We start from the raw sequence: 27,186 nt of genomic DNA, 5'->3' as shown, positions 1-27,186 counted from the left end.
CCTCTGGCCCGACCCACCGGGTGCTGCTACCGGATAGGTCGGCCCATGGCCTGGCCTGCCGGGTGAGGCACCGGGTAGCCCAACCCCTGGCCCGGCCCTGCCGAGTTGTACGCTGGGTTGCCCTGACTCTGTCCTCAAACGGCTAGTTCTCTTTTATGACTATATATATCCCTTCTTCCTCCTTGAGGAGGTAAGGTCAACCATTATATTTTTGCTCTCTCTCTCTCTCTCTCTCTCTCTCTCTCTCTCTCTCTCTCTCTCTCTCTCTCTCTCTCTCTCCTACTCTATTGTTTAACCTCAAAAGCTTGCTTCCTCTCCATTCCTCTTATGATTCTTGCATTTTCTTGAGGGATTTGAAAGAGGGGATCTAGATCTACAACTTCACCAATCAATTCCTCCTCTTTGTGAGGGGAACCTTTGGATCTAGATCTTGGAGTCATTTGTTGATCTCGAACGGAGGGAGGTTGGAGCGCCGCCCAGACACCGGGGTATCTCGAAGATAAAACCATTTGTTGCGCCAGCCTTGGACAGACTCCTTCATCGGGTAGTCAAAGTAATCCACTTCTTTTCTAACAACAAAGCCAACGCCGCCGACGACGGGGGGGGGGCATTGCTGTCGTTGTGGCGCTTGACGTAGAAGATCTTCCTCCAAAGACCCCAGTGGGGGTCAATGTCGAGGAAGGCTTCACAAACGGTGATAAAAATGGAAAGGTGGAGAATGGAATTCGGGGTCAGCTGCCAGAGCTGGATCCCGTAGAAGAAAAGAAGGGAACGAAGAAATTCGTGGGCAGGAAGAGAAAGCCCGCGAAATAGAAATGAGACGAACATAACAGTAAAGCCCCTCGGGGGCTTTGGGCGAGAAACTGGACCTGGAAGACGAATGTCGTCGTCAGATGAGGAGATGAGACCAAGGGCGCGCAACTTGTTCACGTTGCGGTTGGAAATGGCGGAGGCGCTCCAATCGCGGCTGACCTTCGTCGCGTCTGAAGCGCTGGCGCTCTTCTTCTTGCCCATGGCGCCTGGAGCTCTTGAGACGTGAAACATAGGTGAAAGAAAAGGCTGGGCGAAAAGATGAGCAGTGGGAAGCGTAAAAAGTAAAAACAACAGGAAGCCCCCCTATTTATGCCACGGGATTGATGGGAAATCATGGCCATAACTCCATAGGCATCGTGGGAGGAGGATCAGATCTGGTCGTACACGTGTCATCCAAGAGGAGAACGGAACCGGCGGCCCATTATTCCCACGATGTGCGAAAATCGAGGAGACACCTCGGTCAGTACGCATGCACTGGTCATTTCCTAAAAACTGCCCGCGCAGAACTAGGGTGGGCCCGTCAGGTCAAGTCTTGTCAGTCAAACCACAGCAGTGATAGCGTCATCAATGACGCCATGAAGCCCTCCAGAAGCATCCGAAGAAACACAAAAATCATCGGGAGCGCTGAGTGCGCGCTCGATAAAACGTGAACTCGAAGACACCCCTATGAAGAAATATTTGAAGAAAAGGATGGAATGCTCAGCTCGAGTTTGCACCCGGCCGCAAGCACCCGTGCCCAGACTCGGGGGCTACTCCCACCGGGAGCGCTGGGCGCGCACCCGATAAAACTTTTTTGCACTCCAGGACATGCCCGGGGACTTGATTCTGTGTAGGGTAACATTGTTTTGCCATCGGCAGTTAACCAGCAAAGCTAGGCACGTTACTCAATATCCTTTACGCGTTGAAACTTTACTGAAGAATACGAGCCCCGGTACAAGTATATCGGATGACCCATGAAGACTTGCAGAAAAACTTCGGCAGAGGAAGATGTTCGAGTGGCACAACTTGAGTCTACGCACGGATTGCAAGCATCCGTACCTAGACTCGGGGGCTACTCCCATCGGGAGCGCTGAACGCGCACCCGATAGAAGAAGATGGTACTGTTACAAGATGGACAAGAACAATCAAGGAGAAAACCATTTAGTGGAGACATGCTTTAGTCTCTACCCGAAATATCTTCGGCTAGACACTCGGGGGCTACTGACGTGGGCATTACCCTTCGGGTAACCGACATTGCCCTATCATGTGCGGCCCAACTGGAGGCCCATGAAGATACTCGATGGCAATGCGGGCCACTAGGACGGTGCAGAAGAGGATTCCTTGACGAACAAGGCAAGAGAGGAGTCGAACAAGGAAAGTTTAGAGCTAGGACTATTGTAAACCTAGTCGTACCCGGACAGATCTCTTGAGACCTCGCCTCCTATATGAAGGCCAGGAGAGGGGCTGCCGAGGGACAGAATCCATCATAGTAACTTTAGCCACCAGAAATCTAGAGCTAGGTCGCCTTAGCACTTAACTTCTCGACGAGATCACAGCCGAAACCTTCGGCACCCTATTCTAAACCAATATTCTCATAATCAAGATCAGACAGGCAGGACGTAAGGGTTTTACCTCATCGAGGGCCCCGAACCTAGGTAAATCGCCCCCCCCCCCGCTTGTCTGTTAACCGATGTCTCGTGTCAGCCTACAGGATTCCATCAACCCTAAGCCCCAATCGGAGGGCATTGCCGAGGAGTACCCTCGACATCCTTGTATAGACGGAGGGAGTACATTTTTTCCACATGGCACCTCAGCTATTATTTTTAATGCAATCTGGGGCCTTCTCAGTTAAAACAAATTTCATTGAAAACTTGGCTAATTATATTACTTCGGAATTTTCTTGTCAGTAGAGGTTGTTTACTTTGTAGAATTGGAAATGATAGAAAGTTCTTTTGTTCCATTGGATCATTACATGCAAGGAACATTTTCAACTTTTCCATCATTGATATCTCAAATTTCCTAATCATTTTTTTGATCTCTTCACTGAAAGTTTTGTTTGTGGAATCAAACATGACATTATCAATGTAAAATGTGCCCGCAACTCAGTATGAATATTTTCTGTTAAGAGACTTATATTGGTTTTCCAACCACAAACACATTTGTGATTACAAGATCCCTAAGGCACACTAGCCGTGTTGTGTTTCCTTAAGCCCCTGGAGAGCCATAGTGCTTGGTAGCGTACTCAAAACTGAGAGGTTGCCTCAAATTGAGCTTGGCTTTGGTGGTTAGGTTCCTTGTGGTGGAACCAGTGTAACAGTACATTGCTCCTAAGTGTGTTTCGGTAATTAATGACAATCCTATATGGACTAATGTTTTATTGTGTGTATATGAATGAATGTTTCATAGGTAATTATTGTATTCCATGTGTTGAATTCAAGTGTGGATACGCTGAATATAAATATATACCTTGGGTTTTGGCATCAAGATCTTGATTGTTTAATTTCAAGAGAAGGACTCAAGATATGGCTCTAATCCGGTGTCATGGTAGTCTCATGAGTTGAGCTATGGTTTACTAAGGTTTAGAGCATGCAATCATATGAAGAGTTCTCTATGTACCTCAAGATATGTTGATAGAGCTTGAGAAGATACATGGATGACCAAGACTAAGAGTGTATATTGAATTCAAGTTGGTCAACTCATGAAGCATAAATATTGTGCCACTTTGGATCATGTGATCTTGTGGATGATAAGACTTGACAATTATTCTTCATGAGCAAACCCACAATATGTGCGTTTGTGTTGTCTATGCTGGTTAGATATCTTACCATGTGCATGCATCAAGAGTATGATCTCATATAGCCCATGAGAGGATGTCATCAAGTTTTGGATGTTGTCAAGGTTGATAAGGGAAAGTTCAAGATGAGCATATCGAAAATACCATGCTTGAAGCTAGCTTGCCGTCCATTTGGTGATAATGAACATGTGAATATGTGCCGCAATGAAGCTATCACATCATGGTGTATGGGGGAGCAATTGCGAGCCTTCACGAAGAAACAATGATCAAGTGAGACATTCAAGCTTGAGTGGAGCTTGAAGCGTTGTCATCAAGATCAAGTGGGATGCGCAAGGCAAATGTATGGCCTTGCTAGATTTTCCTTTTACCGGTCTCAAGGTGCTTGTTGGAAGACCGGGTTATAGGATAGATAGCCGCACTATCAAGAGGGGCTTTCGGTTGATATCTTGATCACATCGTCTTAGGGAGCTCAATCATTTGCATATTTTGCATCTCTATATTCTTGTTGCTTCTTGGTGTTTCTCTATGTGAGGTTCTTGAGCTTGTTGCTAGCTTTTCAACAAACTCAAGTTCATCAAAAACGGAATCCGTATACATCTTCTATTGCATTTTTGAGTTTGGACGTCTTTATCGTTTCTTGACGTTGTGAGGCTTCCTCTCTAAAAACATCTAAAAAAAATCTGTGTAGAGTCTTAATATTTTCAGTGTTTTTTGGGGTTCTATTCTTTGTTATCTATCCAACAAAATTAGTTTCATCTCAATCGGATTTCGGGAACAAAGTGAGAAGAATTTTTTGTTCTTATAGAAAAGTGGTCATTTGAGCATAGTCGAGCAACACGACATAGAGCCCGGCAGGACCGACACAGGCGATAGGCAGGTCGGCGCCCAGCTCGGCCCACCGGGTGCTGCTGTGGGGTAGGTCGGCCTCTGGTCCGACCCACCGGGTGCTGCTACCGGATAGGTCAGCCCCTGGCCTGGCCTGCCGGGTGAGGCACCGGGTAGACCAACCCCTGGCCCGGCCCTGCCGAGTTGTACGCTGGGTTGCCCTGACTCTGTCCTCAAACAGCTAGTTTTCTTTTTGGACTATATATATCCCTTCTTCCTCCTTGAGGAGGTAAGGTCAACCATTATATTTTTGCTCTCTCTCTCTCTCTCTCTCTCTCTCTACCTCAAAAGCTTGCTTCCTCTCCATTCCTCTTATGATTCTTGCATTTTCTTGAGGGATTTGAAAGAGGGGATCTAGATCTACAACTTCACCAATCAATTCTTCCTCTTTGTGAGGGGAACCTTTGGATCTAGATCTTGGAGTCATTTGTTGATTTCCTCCTTATTCTTCCTTTCTAGTTCCACCATAGCATTTGTTGCTTGTGTGGGATTTGAGTGTGAGGAATTTGAACACATTTGGTGTTCTTGATTTTGCATCGTTTTATAAGTGTTGGGCTCTCCATTAAGATTAGTTTGAGTGAGGAACCGTGAGCTTATTACTCTTGGAGGGGTTTCCTCCTAGTTGGCTTGGCAGTTGGTGCTTCGGTGATCTCTTCGTGGAAGATTGTGAAGTGGCCAGAGCTTATCCTTTGTGAAGATTGTGAAGTGGTTGTGGAGCTTGGCATCTCCGGAGTGGAGGAAAAACTAACCATAAGGAAAAGTCATTTGTCCTTCTTGGAATTGGCTTGGAGAAGAAGGTGAGCTTTCGTGGCATTCGGGAGACCTTCATGGTATCCCGCATCTCTCAAACGTGACGTACCTCACCTCGTGTGGGGGAACCGAGGAACACGGGAATATATCTTCGTTTTCATGTGCCTCGGTTATCTTTATACCCGAATTTACTTTCCTTGTGATAGCCATCGAGCTTGAAGTACTTATATCTTGCTATCTTGTGTGTTCTTATATCTTGTGCCTATCTTGCTTAGTTCTTGTTGTTGTTGCACTTAGTTGAGCCTAACATATTTACGTTTTGTGCTTGTAAAATAAACGTTTGTTTAATTTCACATTCTTACAAGCCATATCCTTAATTTTTTTTTTAAAAATGCCTAGTTACCCCCTCTAGGCGACATCTCGTTCTTTCAACCAGCCCACCCAGGTTCAAGTCCTAGACTTAGCATGTGTGTTTGCATTTACATGGATTAATTTCAGGATTTAACCGGCGATATGTTTTCAGTGGTAGGTGATGTGTCCGTCAATAGCGAGGCATCAGTGGTGGCTTCGTCAACCGTGCGTGTGTTCATATTGATGAGTGTCCGTGCGTGTTTGTGAGCGTCTGTGTTGTACTATGTCCTAAAAAACACAGAGAGGTTGCCATACATAAAACAACTAATTAATTTAACCATTCAAATACACTTTACTTTTTATTTTAGAGTTTTAAATTATGTTGTTGACAAATGCAACAAACATGCTAATGGCAACTAGCGAGCAATTAGGGCATATTCATTTTTTTATTATCTTTTCACATTGGTGACACTCCTTTCGGCAGCTTTTCAACACAGATCAACACATAGTTCATCATAGATCAACTCATAGTTCGGAGCATGGATTAATTAAACATAGCGAGCTACGTATAGCTTATACCATCATCGCCTCCGACTAGTAAGAAAATGCCTACCTGTCGCGTGCTAATTTGGACTACCAGCCACAGGTAGTGGCCCACGACTAGTAACTCGCCAATGATATTAGCTACTAGTCGCGTGTGGGGCCGACACACTGCTAGTACTTCTAGTACCTATCGTGTGCGCTCGACGATCGCTGCCACTAAGTTTACTGGCAGCATGCAGATGACACGCGACTAGTATTCCGCATCTGCATCGCTGCATATTGCTTCTGGCCTATCCCCTGATTTACACAAAAGTTGCAGACATATATAACCATTACCAATCGGCAGTAGATACACAAATATATAATAGCCAAATGATCAAATTATTAATAACACTACAGAGTCGTCGCAAGTGATCAAGTCATTACATGCATTGAGCATAATATATAGATCCAATCATTACACTCCTAAAGCCTACCAAACTAGTGATCAAATCATTATATACAACTAGATGATACCCCGCGCGTTGCGGGGAATTTAGTAGAAAAATATTTCAAGATAACAAAATTTAGAACAACATGAGAGTACAATGGGCTAACATATTATAATCGCTATGATCAATAATGAGTCCATAATGAGTCCATAATTGAGTACTGGAGTTAAGGATTCACGTATTTCGAAAATCGGCACCACAAATCTTGATCAAGAAATTATATGCTTAATATATTTGTCTGGCCTTCCAAGAACACATGGATACAAAACCTAATGTGCACAAAACATTTTATGGAATGTTGTGTGCACACAACAATTATTAGAAGAATTAAATGGCATGGGAAATAATATATTGCAGATTTCTTTTATGCTTCTAGTCATCTTCATTTTACAAAATAGCAACAGGTTATATCTTTTTTGTTTCACACTTTTCTATTTCATCTTCAAAGGGGAAACAATAGATATGATTATAGATATATTCTAATAAGATAGTACTGGTTTCCGCTAATATAAATACTGTAATACTCCTTTTCATGCACATGAGTATTTTCTATTTGGGCATCCATACATCTGAAGATTAATTGCTGCAGGTCCTCCTTCCGCAGCTAGAAACAGCGAAGGTGCATCTAGCAAGATCTGCCGCAACTTAAGGGTGCGTAAACCGCAACTTCTGCAACCTTTTGGAGGCAATGATATACCTGAAATCATATTCTGAGCAGTGATGAAATAGGAATGTACAATTTCTAGTCGAAGCGGGTTACCCTTTCAGATTGCAATGAAGATCCAGAAATACTCGGCCAATGCGATGTTGAGATTGATTATGTGTGGACGGTAACATAAACCATAGTAAGGGCAACTCAATAGACTCCTCTATATTTTGGTATTCTTCTAACTGTATGGAAATCAAAATGCATAAGCCAACAGTTCATTGAACACAACGAATGCAATGTTGTTTTTCTTATTTCCTTGCGACAGCAAGGAGCTTACAATATAGGGCAACATAAAAAAAGATGAGTAAATTTGCTTGAGCGTGATTGTCCAACTGATTCTGAGAAAAATAAAGATGAAAGGGGAAGATGTAATGCACAAAGATGGCCGGTTTGGAACTGCACAACTTACGAATGGAGAGAAAAATCAGGTTCAGTGGTGGTAAGGACCTCGTTTTGCTTCAGGTACCTGTTGTGTCCTGCATCGGCAAGATGAAGCAGGAATCAACCAAGGAGAAAGGAGGTGCTAGTCTGCTCAAGACGATTGTGTTTACTCACGTTCTAGGTACAATGTGGAGTAACGGAGATGGGCTGCATCTTCTGCAATCAAAGCATCGGAGGACAATCTAAGCAAAACTGCTCACGTGTAAATGATTGGCGACGTGCTAGGCGGAACACGACAGCGACCTCCGGCCACCGCAGACTGGAGATGCAGTGGGTTTATAGGAGGGTTGGGTCATGGAAGGCGAGTGGAAGGGAATAAAGAGGGGACGCCTGATCGTCTGCCTCACTTAATCATTAGTATTAAGTCTTGGGTCAGTGCGTTTTCAATGCGGGAAGCTGGGAGAATAAAAACCGAAAATTCTGCAAAGTAAACTGATCAGGCACACGTTAAGGCAAATAATTGTATCGCTTCACGATGGGCTGCAGCAACGGGTATGTGAATGACATGGTGAATGATGATGTAAGGCTTGCATGACTTGGCAAGTTAGGATTGGTTAAGGATGTTTGATGAGGTGGATAGGCTGCATGTGAAGAGAAATGAGATCACCTATTAAAAATAGAAAGATGAGCACAATAGCCAAGTGACCAAATTACTCCTTCGGCTCCTGCTCCACGGGTGGGTAATGAACAACGACCCCGTCGGAATCCCTTGGGTCGTGGAACACATTATCAGATGACCTTCCATTGTTTGTATTGAAAGAATGTCTCCCTGTATAAGCCATCCAAATTGAAATATAGCATAGTCCCTGGCTCCATCTCGTAGCGTTCTATCATCTCCTTCCAACTACGCTCGTGGAAATATGTTCGATTCGCCTCATTGGTGACTTCAACAACAAAGATCCTGTCCAGCGTGGGCAGTGTGTTCTGCTGGATGATAACTTCAAACGTTCTCAAATGGTTAATGTTTCTATGTATATGCTCCATGAAGTCACGCCTTGTGCTACATGGGATACCCTAAACATAATTATATAAGAAACAACAATTAGATTAAAGATACAAGTCAATGCAACTATATATATAAACAAACCAACTAATTAAACTAAAACATACTGACATAGTTTTATAATCCTCCTTAAAAAGAATACACAACTTTTTATCCTTGCACCTATACTGTCCACAGTCTGCGTACCACTGCCAATAAGCAGACATTTGCTACATATATAACGTTGCGTTATGTTAACAATTATAGCATACTATAGAATACAAATCTATTGAACACAAAAATAAACTTGAAATAAGGCCTCTTATATATATTGGACCTAGAAAACCACATGGATGAGGTTAGTGAGCCAAGTACGGTGCACAAGATTTATATATGTGCATATGACAAGGCTCGCTGACACCATCCCATGATCACTGCAAAAAAAACTAAGCATCGGCTATATGACAAAAAGTACTAGCCAGCGATTTAAAATGATCAACTTCAAATAAGGCCTCATATATTTACATTGGACATATAAATCATAGGGATGGAGTCAGCGAGCCAAGTACGATGCACATGATTTATATTTGTGCATATGACAAAGCTCGCTGACACCATCCCATGATCACTGCCAAAAAGCATAATCATCGGCCATTACAAATATATCATATAAAATCTACATATAGTAGCAAACAAATCAAATATACAACAAATTAAATCTACATAGTAGCAAACAAATCAAATATACAACAAATTAAATCTACATAGTAGCAAACAAATCAAATACAACAAATTAAATCTACATAGTAGCAAAAAATCAAATATACAACAAATTAAATCTAACATGGACATCACATTTACCGATCGGGGCGGCCGGCGGCGACGCGGGCGCGTGCGGGGAAGATGGCGCAGATGCGGGCGCGAGCGGCGGCACGGGCTGGCGCCGCGCGTCGGTTAGTATTGGCTCTCGGGGACAGAATGAGGAGGAAAGGAGAGGGCCGGGGGAGGCGCGTTATAAAAAGCTGACTTACTAGCCGCGTACGCATTGTGTACGCCGCGGTTACTATTAGCCGTGTGGTGCGCATGGGACACGCTGCCAATAAACCTGCCCATATAATTAGTTAATCTCTCTGATGTGTGTGATCTGATTCTAAGGCGAGCTCCTCAAAGATGTCTTACAAAGACATCTCCGAGAAGCTCTGCCATAGGAGCTTCCCACGGTCAATAGACGAAAATCTTCGCGAAAATTTGTGTTTCGGGAGAGTGTGACGGATACATACATATATATAGCATCAAAGTTGGTGCGTTTACACTATGCTTATCGTCTTATATAGTGTAGCCATTGACGATATCGTGCGCACTCATAAAAAGTAGACTGTAATGCGTTTGTTAGGTGCGTAGACTCACAAACATCAGTCACGTGCCTGTATTGAGCGCGCTGCCACTAACAATGTACCTGTCGCGTGTTGCCATGTGCACCCACTGCTGGTATTTTTTTGTCATCGGGAAAGGTGGTCCCCGCGTACTATTCGCGTGCCCGTTCGGTGAACATGCTGCCATTACCGGATCACTAGTCGCGTGCCCGTTTTCCGGCCGCTACTAAAAGCAGCATTCGTGTGCGCCCCTCAGCGCCCGCTGCCATTAGTCGTGCCCCTATAGTATTTTCCTACTAGTGTCCCGTGGTCAGCGTCGATGGGACCTAGCGGTGCGTCATTGCCATCTTCATTGGAGTTAGCTAAAATAGGCACGAAGCATGTGAGGAAGCTTGCGTGGCATCCCACGATCTTCCCGCCTCTGGATCGTGTCCACGATGGAGGAGGTGGCAGTCAGCAAGCTCCTGCAACATGCGCCACACGGTAGGGGAGTGAATGCAAGTGTCCGCCGCGGACACGCACGGTGTGGAGGAGTTGGCTACCGATTGTGGTATAAGTTGTTCACCAGCCACATTTCTCTCGGCTGGGAAGAGCAGGAAAAAGGAAGCGATAGATTGGGGAGATCAACAACCCAGATTCGACGCCATAGTGACGAGGGTGGCCAAGAAGTGGCTGTGTCGCGCTTAATCCAAATCCACCCGAAACCCATAGATATATAGATCCATGGGGTGAATTCAGGGTTTACATGGGAAAAGATTGGGAGCATGCACAATTATTTTTTTAGAGCAACATGAATCTCATCCCCGATTCCATTGATTAACTCAATAAAATCCCAACAAAAGTAGGTTCAACTTTTTTACAGGTCTCATGCAAAATCATGTCAACTAGAAACAACGAACAACTAGCAAGGCTGCTCAAAACCATCATCATTTTTAGGGAGCAGCTCAAGAGTTGAACGCCGCTAGTTCCAGCACACAGGTGGGAGTCCTCTAGGTGCCTTGGATCGCCGGCCTCTTGGCGTCAAGAGAAGAGCAGCGATCAAGGCTACCCATCAGGGAAGTGAAGGGCTCGATCGGAAGATCGACTCCACCTTTGCACACAAGAGGTCCACTTCAGGTTCCATGCGCGTCTTGAAAATGAGCTTCCATCTGTCAGTGAAAGCATGATCCTTCTCCACACCTGCCGAATATCCATCCAGGGGTGACCATTAAAGATCATATCATTACGCATTTTCCAAAGACACCACAAGGAAGCATCAGAAACAACATTGAGAATTGCATAATTTTGTTAGCTACCCAAAATTTAGCAATAGAAATATAGTTATCTCCCATCACAATGTTAAAATGCTGAGAGATGGTTTGCCAAATTTCTTTAGCTACAATGCACCCAAAGAAGATATGTTGGATAGACTCCTCCTCAGTGCAAAAAGTGCAATCTATAGGTTTGTTAAGGTGTCTTTTTTCAGATTGTCTCTGGTCATAAGATTGTTATATATGAGACAAGATACAAAGGAAAATATGAACCCTGGGGAATATGTAATTGCCAAACAGCAGGAATGTACACCTCCTCTCTTTATTCTCTATTATTAATTTTGGTGGAGTTCAGGAGATATTTCTAAGGCCACTACTTTTATTTAGAACATCTAAGGCCTCAATGAACGAGTGACAAGAGAACCGGGCCTTGGTCCAGAAGAACATTCTTCTTCTTGCCTACCCACCATCTCTTCTGACTTTCTTTTTAAGAACACATTACAACGTAGACGCTCACAAACACGCATGTACGCCCATCTCTATGAACGTCCACACGCACACCCTACCCCTATGAGCACTTTCGAGAAACTAAGCCGACTGAACTTTCGAGAAACTGAGCCAACGTAGACGCTCACAAACACGTAGGCGCCTCGCTGTTGACGGGCACATCACGTACCACTGAAAGAATAACGTCGGTTAAATCCTGGAATAAATCCAGTAAATGCAAACACCTATGCCAAATCTAGAACTTGAATCTAGGTGGGCTGGTTCCACCACAAGTAACCTATCTGATTTGTTCTTTCAGCATATTTGGTAATCACTAGGAAGGGGAACAGGGCTAGGTCCCGATCATTCTATTTGATCACATGCGCTAGCAAAATGGAGTTGGATTCGCAAAATGGGTGGTCATGTTAGTTTGTCCTTCACTGGTCGTTTGAGTATATACAGTCGACTGTCTGCCTTGCAGCTTGACACTCTTCCAGCCGACCTCCCGGGTTTCGTAGTTAAAACCGATTTGGTTAATGAGTTGTAATTTATCTTTAGCAAATTAGTCTAGTTTACCCTGGATAATGCTTGCGCAGGTTTATGTTGGATCCCTCTTGCAACCCTAGTTTGACACTCTTGCACAAGATGTGAGCACTAGCAAACCTACAATGTGGCTCGCCTTGTCTCTTCCTCCCACAGTTTGCTTCACTGGCAGTTTATTCTAACCTGCATGGTGACTGACTTATTGTCTTCCCTCTTGTGTGGAGAATTGTGGAAACCGGTCATGTAGATAAAGCAAATCCAACCACTCTCGAAGAGAGGAATATACAGTGTACAATGCCCAACCTAGGTGCGCCTTATTATGTGCCTTGAGTGGTAGTGAACTCAGCTGGGTTTGCAGATCTGAGAGTGCTAAGGAGATTTGGGATACTATTCGGATTTTGGATGAAGCCGTTCGTGAGCCAAATCTCAGTTTGTTGAGGAGAGGGATAGACTTGTTCTCCTTGGGAAAACACGAGACGCCCAGTGGCATGTATACAAGACTCAACAATTTGGTCAATGAGAGGAAGGGTCTTGGATGCAAAGAGATGACTGATTCCTATGTTGTGAGGAAAATGCTTCATGTCATGATGTGACCCTCATCCGTGAGAAGCCTAACTTTGAACAACTCACCCCTCGGGATGTTCTTGCAACATTCCTCCTGTACGACATAGTGCAAAAGGAATCCAGAATCGTGAATGATTTTTTTAAAAAAATCAATACTCCACTATATTAAGGACGCAAGACTGTCTCATTAAAAACCTTCCAAAATCGTGAATGATTATGCTTCACCAAGCTAAGCAAAAAGGTTAAAATCTCGTCAATGGCTCAGCGAGTCCTAGTGGAGGAATCAAGCGATGAGGAACATGATCAAGATCAAGACCGAGAGCATATTCAACAAATCATATTCTTGGTGAAGAACTTTGGAAGGACGCTTGGAAAGAAAGAGTATGATGCAAGAAGAAGCAATTTCACGGACACACAGATGGTGCGGCTGATCTGGGGCGGAGGTGATATCACAGCCACTCTTCCTATTCTAGTTTTCTTGAGATTCAGATCAATGGTTCCCGCGTGAAAAAAGAATCTACGACTGTCATGTGTGTAAAAATAGACTTGGAAAGACTTTATAAAACTAGTATGACATATTGTAGGACTACATGGACATAGTGTCCGGACAACATGCCCAAATAATAGAGAACTCTATAGATGTAATTTACGAAATAACTTTTAAAATATTGAATATTAGACTCATTTTAAAGAGCTCGCCGCGAGGAAGTCGAATATGATAACAAAAACTCATTTACATTTGTTACGTGAAAGTTGTGCTAGTTTCTCAATTAGTAGTGTATTTGGAGAAAAGAATCTTCTAAAGTGAGTAGTTAAATATGTGGAACTCACAAATGGACATCCCTATGCCATGCAAGAGCCCAGATTTCAACTTTGCCCCATATCAACTTCACAGATGCATTTCGCAATTTCATCAACAAGTCAAAGATGAGGAAGTCAAAGAGATATTGTTATCAATGTGGTGATCCTGATTATCTTGTTGCCAATTGTCCTATCAATGGACGTGATAACTAATCTTAGTAGTCATATAAAAAAAGTAATATTAGTAGTGACATTATCTAGGATTAAGCATCCACCGTCTACTGTTTAGTCAAAGAGAAAGTATATATTTAATTTCTTTCAAGATATCATGTAATGCTCTTCTATGAAAATGATGTGTCCCCTCTGTGTAAAACACATGTTTTCCTCGCACTAGGCTGAAGCATCTGAATCTTCATTCCATTATGCAAATTTGCTTCAGTAAGTACTAAGATTATTCCTTATTATTACTGCCTTAGCTTCTGTTTTGTTTCTTCTTTTGGTAGTGATGGGTACGGTGGAGGTGTGGGGTTTGGTAGAAGTGCTTAGTTGATTGGCCTGGTACTTTTCTGCATCCTTTTGAATGTTTGTGCGTTGAAGATTAAGTTCATAAATGTGCAGTTCGATTGATTGCACCCATGAGTTTGTAGTAGCAAACCTACAATGTGGCTCACCTTGTCTCTTCCTCCCACAGTTTGCTTGACTGGCGGTGAGATGTCAGTTTCAGTTTCAATACGATGTAAGTGCGAACCTTTTTTCAATCAGTTTGCCTGGCCCTACTGCTGTGCATTCTCATGATATCATAGTGCGTGTAACCCCGTTGTGGAAACTGAGGTTCAGAACAGACGAACAGTTCAACGACAGAAATGAGTGATTCACATCTTGAGACTTGGATTTGAACAGTCCCAAACTCCCAGTTATGCTTATTTAGAGGGATCTTATTCCGATAAATCACCTAGATAATTACATCCATGTGCTGTGCTGTAAGCCAGTACCGCAGTGTGTGTGAGCATATCCGCGTTACAGCATAGGTGTGGCTTGCTTCATTCGCTCTTGATCTGCCCACCCCTCGGTCTGCTCTGGGCGAACGCGACGAGCCAGAGCAGCACGACGGCGAGCACGACGTTGAGGATGACATATCGGTGCTTGCCCAGGTTCTTGGCCAGCCTCCACACCGGGCGCGCGTCGTCTCGCCACGCTGCTGTGTGGCCGCCGCTCCAGTAGGCGCGGGCATGTTCCTCGGGGTACTCCTCGCTATCATCGTCGTCCGTGACGGCGGCGCTGGGAGTGGGACGGGGCACCTGGACGTAGAGCATCCCCTTGTCGAGCTGAACCTTGATCGCCCCGGCGTCGCAGGCGGCCGGGAGGTCGAACCGCTTGAGGAAGTGAGACCACTGCTGGCCGCCGTTGACGGCGCGCTCGCCGCTGATCCTCAGGCTCCCTGACGGCTCCACCTGCACCTTCAGCTGGTTCTTGGTGAATCCTGCAATACCGGCTTATGTGTCATCATAGCCCCAGACATAGCGTGAGCCCGCGTCCATGCATACATGAGACGTCGACGATGAGCGTGTCGAACTCATCACCATGAACCCAATCGCTGTGGGGGTCGATTTCTGCCAGGACACGACGAGAGCGATACGATGCTGCTGCCTCCATCGATCTCTTGCTTTTGCCCTTCTTCTACTTATCGTTGCCTTGCTGCGAGAGGAGTCGTGGTTGGACATCAGCTGGGATACATTCAGATATATAGAGGGAGCCCTGAATATTCAATCACGACGTGAGATGGAAGATATACCATATGTGGGATGGGAGATGAAAGAAAGGAAACGATACCTCACCCGCGCCGGCCAGCATCATCCATGGGCCCTATGTCTACTCCCTGGGCTAGTCGTTTTGCATTGCTTGTGTGCACGAAGCTTTATGATGCATCTCCTTCATTCTTCTTTTATTTATTTTCTTCAAGCTTGGCTTGATGCACGCACCTCCTTCGACTTATATACTCTAATGTAATACTCTGCTGGAACAACGGTAGTAGGTAAGTGCAACTTATGCAAGGTACAAATAAGTTTAGGTGGAATGGAACCTTCACAAAAAAAGGATTTTTGTACAATAAGTGTAGGGGCGCTTCCGCTGTTGTGTCCAGGGCCGGCAGCCATCCACCCACGTAGCACCCAGGTACGCGTCCTCCCTTCATCCGGACGAAATTCCTCAACGGACCACGGATTCTCCTCTTGCCCTCTCGCCTCGCCTAATTTTGTACTACATCATTTTGTTTGCAGGTTGGATCAGCCGATCGGTCTTCAACTAGCGACCGTAAGGTGCGCCCACTGACCTCCTCTTCTCTTACCCTTACTATTGTTTCTTGATTTACCTCGAGCTGGATGAATTGCACTGCCTGATTGTTGAAGACTCCCACGGTGCAAATGTGGCGTGGCCTTGTCGTAATCTTGGCGGGGAGGTGGCCGCATCGCCATAAAGCCATTGATCTTATGTCCTACAAGCCTCCCCGGGAAAGGACGGTCCACATAAATTTTGACATGGGGTATTCAATAAACAAATTACTCTTAACTTTTATACATATGTATAACTTATTTTATTATACCACAGTGTTAATAGCTTCCTCGTTACAATATTAGCATAGTTAATCAAATATGAAATCTTACAAATATTAGTTTATCATTTTTTGTTACAATATACACTAATTATTAGTTACTTGTGGTAAACAAATGTATTTAAAAAAAACAATGTTATTACTACTCTACATTGAAAAAAATATGCACCTTATTTTTTTGCATCTACATTATTGTTTCAATATCTTTAATAGTTTGTTAGATATATCTTTTTATATGTCCTAACAAATATCTCAACATGAAGATTTCTAATGTACCATTATATAAGAAAATTTGTCTCATTCATATGACTCATGCTCTACCTTTCGGTATCCCGTGTTCCGAGACCATGTCTGTACATGCTAGGCTCGTCAAGGTTAATCTCAGTATTCACATGTGCAAATCTGGCTTGCAGCCGTTGTATGCACATGTAGAATCTATAACATTTGATCATGAGGTGATGCTTTGAAACGACGAGTCTTAGCAACAGTGCATACTAAGGAGGAACACTTTATTATATTAATATTTTGTGAGAGGGATCATCATATAATGCTACCATCGCGATCTAAGTAAAATAAGTTGCATAAATGATTAACATCACATGCAATTCATAATATGTGATATGATATGGCCTTTCTTCTTGTACTTTTGATCTCCATCTCCAAAGCACGGACATGATCTCCATCATCACCAACATGGCGTCAAGGTTAGTGGCCCCGCTTCATGGTTGTCCATCACTAATAGCAACTATAACAACTACTTGAAATAAAGTTATTACATGATGAATAGACACGCAGGTCTTAACAAATTTAAAGACAACCATTAGGCTTCTGCCGGTTGCCATAATACAATAATGATCATCTCATACAACAAATATAGTCACAATCACATAGCCATATCACATCACATGCCCCTGCCAAAACAAGTTAGATGCCTCTAAAAAGTGTTTGCGTGTTTTACGTGGTTTGAGGCTTTCAAGTAAGATCCGATCTACCTACGAACAAGAACCACAACACTGATACAAGTGTTGTCAAGTGCAGATTGTAAATTGGATCTTAACTATGGTGGGAGAAACTAACACCCGCTGAGCCACTTATGTAATACAAGTTGCATGTTAAGCATGGAGCAAGTATCATGAACGCGGTCATGTAAGCTTAGCTCTGGCCGCTTCATGCCCCCATCCCGCAAGATGCAAAGTACACGAAAAGAAAACGACAACAAGAGCATCAACGCCCACAAAACCATTGTATTCTATCGTGCAACAGATCTACGTATAGACACGGCTTTGATACCACTGTTGGGTTCGTTGCATGGAAATCAAAAAAATTCTACCGTAAAGAAGAATAAATCCAAGATCCAATCTATGGAAAAGCCAAGATCTAATCTATGAGATCGGAGCAACGAGAAAGAAGAGACACTAACCCTCGAAGATCCAAAGCCTTAACGAGATCAGGTCTTGTGGTTGATGTAGACGATCGTTTCGGTGCTGCAATCCGGCAGCACTTCCGTACTCGGTCACACATATGATTTCGATGACGTCCTTCCTCTCCCCGCTCCAGCGGGACGCTCGGAGGAGTAGATCCCCTCAGAATCCCAGCAGCACGACGGCGTGCTGGTGGTGGTGGAGGAGAAAATCCTGCAGGGCTTCGCCAAGCCGGTGCAGGAATTATGAGGAGGAGGAGAGGTGACGACTAGGGTTGGAGGGAACGGATGGGCTGCGCCCCTACCCCCTCCCCTCTTTATATAGGGGGAGGGCCATCCAGGGTTGCCTTGGCCCCTCCTACAAGCCCTAGGGCCGGCGCACCAAAAGGGAGGGTGAAACTTACCCCCCAAGTCTTCCCCCCTTTAGGGTTTTTCCAAACTCTAGGTGGTTGGCCGGCCTGGGCATTGAGGTTGTGGTGTGCCTGGCCCATTAGGGTTGGGCTGCACCCCTCGGCTCATGTGGCCCCTCCCGTGGTCGTAGGCCCATAGGTGGCCCCTTTGTAACCTTCTAGAAGCTTCCCAGTCTTCCACCGAAAAATTCCCAAACTTTTCAGAACCCCGAAAAATAACTTTCCTTATATGAATCTTATTCTCCGTACCTCCTCGTGATGTCCTGGATCCCATCCGAGACTCCAAAAAATATTAGGTATCCAACTCATATTCCATATCTACTATACGACATCGAACCTTAAGTGTGTCACCCTACGGTTCATGAACTATGCAGACATGATCGAAACTTCTCTCCGATCAATAACCAATAGCAGGACTGAGGATCCATAATGGCTCCCACATATTCAATGATAACTTAGTGATCGAATGAACCATTAACATACGATACCGATTCCCTTTATCGCGCGATACTTTACTTATCCGAGGTTCGATCATCGGTATCTCTATACCTAGTGCATCCTCGTTACCGATAAGTACTCTTTACTCGTACTGTGGTATGTCATCCCTTGTGACCTTGTCACATGCTTGCAAGCTAATTAGATGACATTCCACCGAGAGGGCCCAGTGCATATCTATCCGTCATCAGGTTGGACAAATCTCACTCTTGGTCCATATGGTTCAACTCATACTTTCCGAATACTTAATACCATCTTAATAACCACCCATTTACGAAGTGGCGTTTGATGTAATCAAAGTACCTATCTGGTGTAAGTGATTTACATGATCTCATGGTCGAAGGATTATGTTACTATGTATCGAAAGCTTATAGCAAGATGAAATTAATGACTTGATGTATGCTACGCTTATTATGGGTGTGTGTCCATTACGGATGAAGCCTGGTGATCAGAGGGATACGTGAGCACCCTTCTTTGCTCGACACGTGTCTAACGACGTTACCACTGTACACGCATCGACGCGGTCCAACGCGTCGAGTGGAAGGGCGGAGAGACGCGGGGAAGGTGCACGGCGACGCGCTTGGCCGGGGAGACTCTGCCGCGACCTCAGATGCGCGAGGTGGAGGCCGGCAAAGTGGAGCTGGAGGCCAGCGAGGTAGTGGCCGTTAGTGACCGTTAGTGAGTAGCAGAATTCAACGGTGGTGGACCAAATCAGACGGTGATAACCGGGTGCTCACGTATCCCCCTGATCACCAAATCCACTCTCGTGTCCATTATATCATTCTCCTAATGACATAATCTTGTTATTAACAACATCCAATGTTCATGGTTAGGAAACCATGATCATCTATTAATCTACAAGATAGTTTAACAAGAGGCTTACTAGGGACTTTTTTATGTTTACATAACACACAAGTATTAATATTTCCGGTTAATACAATTATAGCATGGGATGCAAACATTTATCATAAACACAAAGATATAATAATAACTACTTTATTATTGCCTCTTGAGCATATCTCCAATATGTAATTTATATTAAAATTAAGATTTAAGTGCACGACCTCCTATTTGTATGTTCACGATTTTTTTTCAGCGTTCCTCATAAGTTCATAGAGAGAGAAGCCCCTTTGGTGGCAACAAGGCATTCACTGGCTCATTTCTCGTAATTCTTCGTGTAATTCGAAAACAATGCCAATGAAGAATAGTTAGGAGAACCCAGAAACAAGGAGATGCTCAAAGTGCTGCTAGTACAAGGGAACTTACTGCTGAGACTACGGACAGCTTAGTGGATTCATAGCCATCTTGAGCTACCGTAAAACACCCATGCAGAAAATAGTGTCGCCAGCGAAGTACCCACAACTCAAGGCACATAAATCATCCATCGTTTTCCTTGAGGGACTGTGAGCTAACATTTGGAATTCCAGAATATCACAAAGCATTGCAGAGGGGTGATGAGAAGTGCATCGCCAAGACGGTTTCATGGTAGCATCACTTGGAGACTCACAAATGTAAATTGCCCCGAAAGACGGCCAAGGCAGGGGCCGCCCAGAACTTGCCCATGATGGCCCGAGCTACTGCTGCAACATGAACATTGTTGGTGTCAAGGACATACTCGCCCGGGGTCAATGGCGAGAACGCAACGAGCACAGGGGCGGCCATTCGCGGTTCGGGCAGGCAATCTGTTGAACACGTTGCAGGCACTGTGGTGATGAGGCCGATAGACGCAGCAAGGATTACCTTGAATCCCTCCTCGATGATGGCGGACAACGCCACGTCAACGAGGACGACGTAGCTTCGGTCGAGGTAGTCGGATGGAATTAGCAGGTGATGCACCCTTGCGAGACGATGCACCCAAGTTGCATAGCACCTCTAGGATCTCCTTATGCCGGTGTGCCCTCGATCTGCGCCACTCGTGTATCTTCTAGGATCCCCTCGAAACATGCTAATTGCTCCGAGTCCGACCAGTAGGACATCTCCCAGACGTCCTTCTCCCAACTGGACATGGCAGCCCACTCCTCATCAGTTAGGAGCGCCCGTCGCAGTTCGGCTAAAAGCGGGTAGGGGTAGATGTCGTCCATGGCCCAGCCAGAGCCGAACTAGTCCTTAGATCGTGAGATGGTGGTAGTGAAGCCGGGAAATGGCGAGTCTATCCATGGCGGAATGTAGAAGATGGATGAGAAAATTTTGGGGGAAATTTTGTGGGAAATCTTGGGAAGGGTGGTGGGATGGCTCTGATCCCAGGTGTAAAGGTACCTCTAAGATTCGAATTGATCAGCAACACAATATTTGGATACAAGGATTTCAGAAAAGATTGGGGAAGAACATAGAAGCAAGGATGGGGAATTCAGAGAACCGGGGAATGAGAGAGAGAGAGCCGGGTTCCTTCCGTGATCCATCTGGATAATTTCCTTCACTGGGTTGCATCCAGTACTTGTACGTAGTTCCTGTCGAACACTAGTGGCTTGGTTCTTAGCACATTCAGGCCATGTTCGTTTAATCCCTACGTGCCTTGGATTGATCTGGATTAAAGCTCCTTCCTGGATTTCCAGCCCGACGTATTTTTTTTTTCCAGCCCACCAAAATTACCTGAAATCTTACAAGGCCACACGGACGTTCCGGGCACACGCACTAGGCCACAAGTTGTTGCCTCCGACTGGTAGGCTAGCTAATGCTAGGTGTGGTTTTTTAAAAAACTATAACTTTTAAACCGTGCGACGAAAGTACAATTTGTTTTTACTTCTAAAATCCCCACGATGAGAGCTTCGAAACTAGACCATATTTTCATATGTTTCGACGAATTTTTTTAACAAGCAACTTTGATGTGCGACAGAGTAACTTTATTGTGCAGCAAAATAATTTTGGTGTGCGACAAAGCAACTTTGGTGTGCAATAAACATGAACACTTTTTGGTACACGAAGGCATAACTTTTGTGCCTGAGAACAATTTTGGTGTCCATAGGAGCAATTTGAATGTGTGTCGAAGCAACTTAAGTGCCCCGCGGAGGAACATTCGTGCCTGGCGATGCAGTTTTCGAATCCTGGAGAGCAACTTTGACGCCTGACCGAGCAAATTTAGTGTTCTGCAGAGCAACTTTGGTACTCGACGGAGCAAATTTTGTTTCTGACGGCCCAATTTTGGTGTCCAGCGAAGCAACTTTGGTGCCCACCGAATAAATTTTGACGGATGGCTGAGCAACTTTGGCGTTCAGCAATGCAACTTTCGTTGTGAATGTAGATTACGCATGTGCAGCAAAGTTGGTTCCCCCAACACTAAAGTTGCATCATCTCACATTATAATTGCTTTGTTGCACGTAGAAGTTGCTTTAGAAAAACTTCATCAAAATACATAGAAGTGAGATCTAGTTTTGAAGAGCCCACCGCAAGAAATTCAACGTGAAAGCGGATCCTAATTTCGACATTTGGTGCAAAAGTTATATGATTTTAAACATTTGAAAAGAAAAATTAATGTACATGATGTCATTGTAGTGCATGTGCTACAATCACTGGATGTCTAACCATAAATGACAGGCGTTCACATGAACAAAACTAGCATGCTTTCTTTTTTGGTTGAGCGCTCAGATGTACCAACGGGCGTGCGGCTGCTCCCTAGACTCGTCCCCAAAATTAAGGCTTCGTTTACTCCCTGTAGGTAAAATTAGCCCAACCAATCCCGTACACCTTCCGCTAACATAGTCTGGAAAAATTCATCCCCACCTAATGTCTGGACAGATTTCCTGGACTGCCACCATGCAAGAGAGCGAGCCAATCAGCCAAGGAGTGGAAGTACAGAGAATAACCGAACGTTGGAAACATGCAAATGGATTAGGAGAAAGGGATTAACAGGTGTAGTTGAGGTTTGGGTGGAAGGTTTGGATTCACCCAATCCATACCTGATAGAATCCATGTCTGGATTCAATCCAATCAAACCGAACAAGGCCTCAGCGAGCTAGGTGGACGGGTTTGCATTCGGCCCTCAGGATGCAGGTGGACGCAGGCTTCCACAGACTCGTTTGGCCGCGCCACGAAAAAAACGATTGGTGGCATCGTGGACCACCTTATTTGCTTATGCAGGCCTTGCATACAATTAGCAGGTAGCCTGCTTGGCCCGCCTGGCCTACACCGCTGTCTCCAAAACGAAGACGAGAAGGTATTCAGTCTTTGTCGTTTCCCCGCACCGCTATCTACTGCGCCGCCGGTCATTGTCGCCCGCGGTCGAATCCGCCGCCCGCCACGATCTGGCCGGCCCTGCCCCGGATCCCGCCATCCTGCCTCGGATCCCGCCTGTCCACTGTGCCGCCCCTCCTCTGGCCGGAGTCGCCGCCTATCTCCCACCCACGTCCTGCCGCAGCATGCCGCCGTGCGACCCTCCTCCGGCTCCAGCTGCCCGAGGATCTCGAGCTCCTCGCTGCTCCTCCACCTCCTGCACAACTCCAACCCAAGAATGACCTCACGCGAGGAGGAGTAACAAGGGAGGGTCCGGTGGCGGCGAAGGTGCGGGGCGGCCGACGCAGCTCTGCCGCCCACAGGCCACCCAAAGGATGCCAGAGCCCACGGATGGCGGCGGCGGCATCTGCGCAACGGATGCTCCAGGACGGCAACGGTGGCTCCCACCCCTTCGGGCCCTCCGCAGCTCCTCTTCTTCCCGGCTTCTTCCCAGCCATTGAGGAGCTCCAAGGGAGCTCCGTAGGCTTAGACGTAATTAACATGTCCATATGCAATGTGCAGGCAGTTGCACTAGAGGACGCGGGAACCTGCTGGGCTCTGCAGGCATTTGCACTAGCGGACGCAGGAACCTGCTTGGCCCGCACTTATAGCTTGTGCGGCTGATACAGGAAACGCGAGCAATTCCGTGGACTTGTCCACTTTCATCCGGATTCGGCCCTGAAGTGTTGGACCGCCTCCCTCTGATACCCGTGCTCGTCACCCATGTCGCATCCAACTTAGTTGTTTATGGATGCATGCACTTCCAACTTAGGGGTGGGTGTATTACAACGAGACCCGTGCATACCAATTTTCCCACGAGAAAGATGCCTAGGCGATTAGGGCCTACCACCCGTTGGCGGCTTCGTTGATCTGACCCGCCTCTTGTGGCCTTAGGACCATGGAGGCACGGTGGATCTCGGTTCTTGTCGGCAGGAAGGATCCTTTTTTGATGTGTTCCTCTATTTTTCAAGGGTTTTTGTCATATCCATAAACACGTGGCGGTGGTGACTTCCTGAAGATGGAATAAAGTCCTCCCCGTCTTGTCCCCGACGGCCGACCCGATGCTGCGTCTAGCTTTGTCGACGGACGTGCGGAGGTTGATCTACCAGATTTTGTCGGTGTTCCTTCTGATCTAGGCTTCTCAGCGATGGTTGTTTCTCTCGTGCACTGCTCCTCTAGGGCCTTAGCAGTCTGTCTAATACAACAATTTCTAGTACGTCAAGCTTATCCTAGCTCCAATGAGGAAGGGGCAAGGACAGTGGCGCATCTTCATCACGTTTGAGTGCTTGTAGTCAACGCTAGGTGGTCCAAGGAATTGTTTTTAATTTTCTTACTTTGGGAATTTCTTGTGTCGTGGTTGAAGATTATGAATAAATTGGTACACTTTTCGCAAAATAAAACTTAGGGGTGGATAAAAGCAACTCACCAGTTATCAGACTTCACATCCAATTTAGACTTTAGGAAACTACATGATATCTTATATGGAAATTTAGGAAACTTACTGGTCAACAAAAATGTCGTTATTGCGCATAATACCTTATTTGGAAATTTATTGAACCTTTAAATAGGATTTAAGTTTTTGAGCAAAGCAATTTTTTTTGAAAATTAAAACATTTTACATGTTGACATGATGACATGCATAAATTTAGAATATTATAATTTAAGGATGGGTGTTATAGTAATGCCCATATAAATGTGAATCAAACACTACATGTAAGTTGCATAGCATGTATCTTGTCTATAAGTGCTTATTTTGTGCCACCATGATTATGAGAAAGAGGTCAAGTGAACACATGAACTCTGGTCTAGCTTCTATCATAAGAATAAAGTTTTGAATTGTTGCCACCCATTACACTGTACCAACACATTAGTAGGAAACTTCTTATATGGGTCATATGGTCAGTGGCGGTGCACATTGTAAACACAACACAGAGAATATCGATGACGTAGGAATTTTTGGTGCGCCACCATTATGGGCGTACCACTGGCATGGGAAAATAAGTACCACACCATAGGAATGTGGGGGCCATGGCCCAACCTGGATGCAAAACCGTAGTGGCGTGGCTTTTTATTTACATGATACTAAGAATTTTCTAGTCGTGGCGTATTTTTTTACCACGCCACTAAAACTTTTCTACTCGTGGCTAATTAATTTTCCACTCCACTAAGTTTTATGAAAAAAAATATAGGAAACAAGTGAAACTAAAAAACATTAACAAAATAGTGGCCATAAAGCTAGTGGTGTGACCAATTGGCCCATTGACATAGGCATCCCCAATGGTCCTGGGATAGTCGCTCCTCTGCCCCTCTCTGCTCCCCACTCACGCCGCACCTCCATTAGCCGCCGGCGCCTCCTCCGGTCCGCGTCGTTGCCTCCTCTATCCAGTCGGTGCCATTGACTCCTCTGGTCCGTGCCACCGCCCCCTCTTATGGTCTATGCAGCAGCCGCCTCCTCCGGTCCGTGCCCGTATCACCGCCACGAGCCGTCACCTCCGTTCGCTCTGTCGCCATCCCATATCCGTTTCGTCTCGGTGAGTCAACCCGACTCTCTCTTCGTAGTAGAATTGCTAGTAGATTTGTAGTAAAAATTGCTAGTATAATTGCTAGTACATTTGTAGTAGAAAGTGTGTACTATATACACCCCCGACCCAAATTAATTGGCGTAGCACCATATTAAATTGTGTAGAAATTATCTAGTAGTCTAGAATTATGAATAAATTGTCTGCTAAATAATGTAGTATGAATTGTGAAGAAATTGTGTAGCATGTACATGTAGCGCCATATATAAATTGTATAGAAATTGTTTTAATTTGCATGTCATGCATCAACTATGGATCCATGGGCTGATTGTGGTCACAAGATGTGCAATGACCACAAGATTGTCATTGAGCTTCCTAAAAACATGACACCTTGACCGCATGTACATAGTTCTGCCAAAATATCTACCATATATGTATTTCAAATATATTTGTTCTGTAATAATTGCTTTCTTATACTGTATATGTTTTTGGTCAGTGCACCCATGCAACTGAATGCGTGCCGATTTGGACCATCTAAATAGAGACATTCGCACACTAGGATCCTTTCAGGTTATTGTAGTTGAGTGGGCACGACCTTTGAAGGAGATCATGGTCAGTCACCAATAATACAAATCGAACCTATTTCGGTTGTCCTGGTTGGGAACGACTTTCAGACCGATACGAGATGGACCATGAGAGGAAGTTCATCTTGTATCTCGACAATGAGTTTCACACTACTTACTTCCAGTACACCCACCCGCAGAACTCCTCATCTTGTGACTCTGAAGAGCTCCCTCCAAGAGCTGTTGGTGATGCTACGTGTCTCTCCGAGATTTCTAATAGTACTTCTAGCTAAGTTATATATGTTTTATCTTCTATGTCGAGAGATATATATCTATGTCAATGTAGTGAAGATGTCAATGATATGACTATGTCTAGTAGATTTAGTAATGGCAACTTCTGGATGATGTTATGTTCTAGTATAATGTTATCTCCTGTATATTATTCCTATTATGATATATGATATAAATAGTGTTGCTGGGAATTCAATAATAACACGTCTTTTTTTTCAATTCACAAAAATCAGTTAGTGGCGTGGCAAGGATACGCCACATGTACAAAATACATGTGGCGTGGCTCTCGCACACTACATGCATGTACAATACATGTGGCATGGTAAATACATGCCACATGTACAAAATACAACTGACGCGACATCAATCGTGTGTCAAATCCACGCCACTGCAAGACTTTTTTGTACAAGGGAGATTAAGTGCTCTGGCCATTAAATCAAGTTGGATGGATGGTAGATACTTATTTATACTAATCTCTTCGATCTCATTTGATCCATCTCCTACATCTAGACATTCGTGCATGCAATATTAGTAGTTGCGCATGAGTCATGACAAGTGTATATATAGCTGACATTGCCCAATTATGATTTACCGTGTGGATCACACGACCCAATCAGAATAATAAGCACCACACATCATTAAAAACACAAGACATGCAATAATCACAACAATCAGACATCCACGATGCAAACTTGTACATAAGAAAACACACTTGGTCTATATCAGCTGCAAGCCGATGTTGATATTCATGTCAACATGTATGTAAAATTAGTAGGAATTTATTTAAAGTAGTAATGTGATGCTATATCCACGAAGTTACATAACGCCATTGGCCCTACCAAGTGATATTTAGCTACACCCAGCTTAGACAAGGACGTGAACTCCGTTAGGGAATATGGAAACAATTCGCTATAGATTG

The 27,186-nt window shown here is 44.7% G+C and overlaps 1 pseudogene; it reads right to left on the bottom strand.

The window, feature by feature from the left end:
• Positions 1-14,706: 14,706 nt before the first annotated feature.
• On the bottom strand, positions 14,707-15,659 carry LOC124706567 (annotated as a pseudogene).
• Positions 15,660-27,186: the final 11,527 nt, after the last annotated feature.

The sequence above is a fragment of the Lolium rigidum genome, chromosome 4 (genome assembly GCF_022539505.1).
Source record: "Lolium rigidum isolate FL_2022 chromosome 4, APGP_CSIRO_Lrig_0.1, whole genome shotgun sequence".
Classification (NCBI taxonomy): Eukaryota; Viridiplantae; Streptophyta; class Magnoliopsida; order Poales; family Poaceae; genus Lolium; species Lolium rigidum.
The sequence above is the reverse complement of the archived record's forward strand: the minus strand, read 5'-3'. Positions and strand labels throughout refer to the sequence as shown.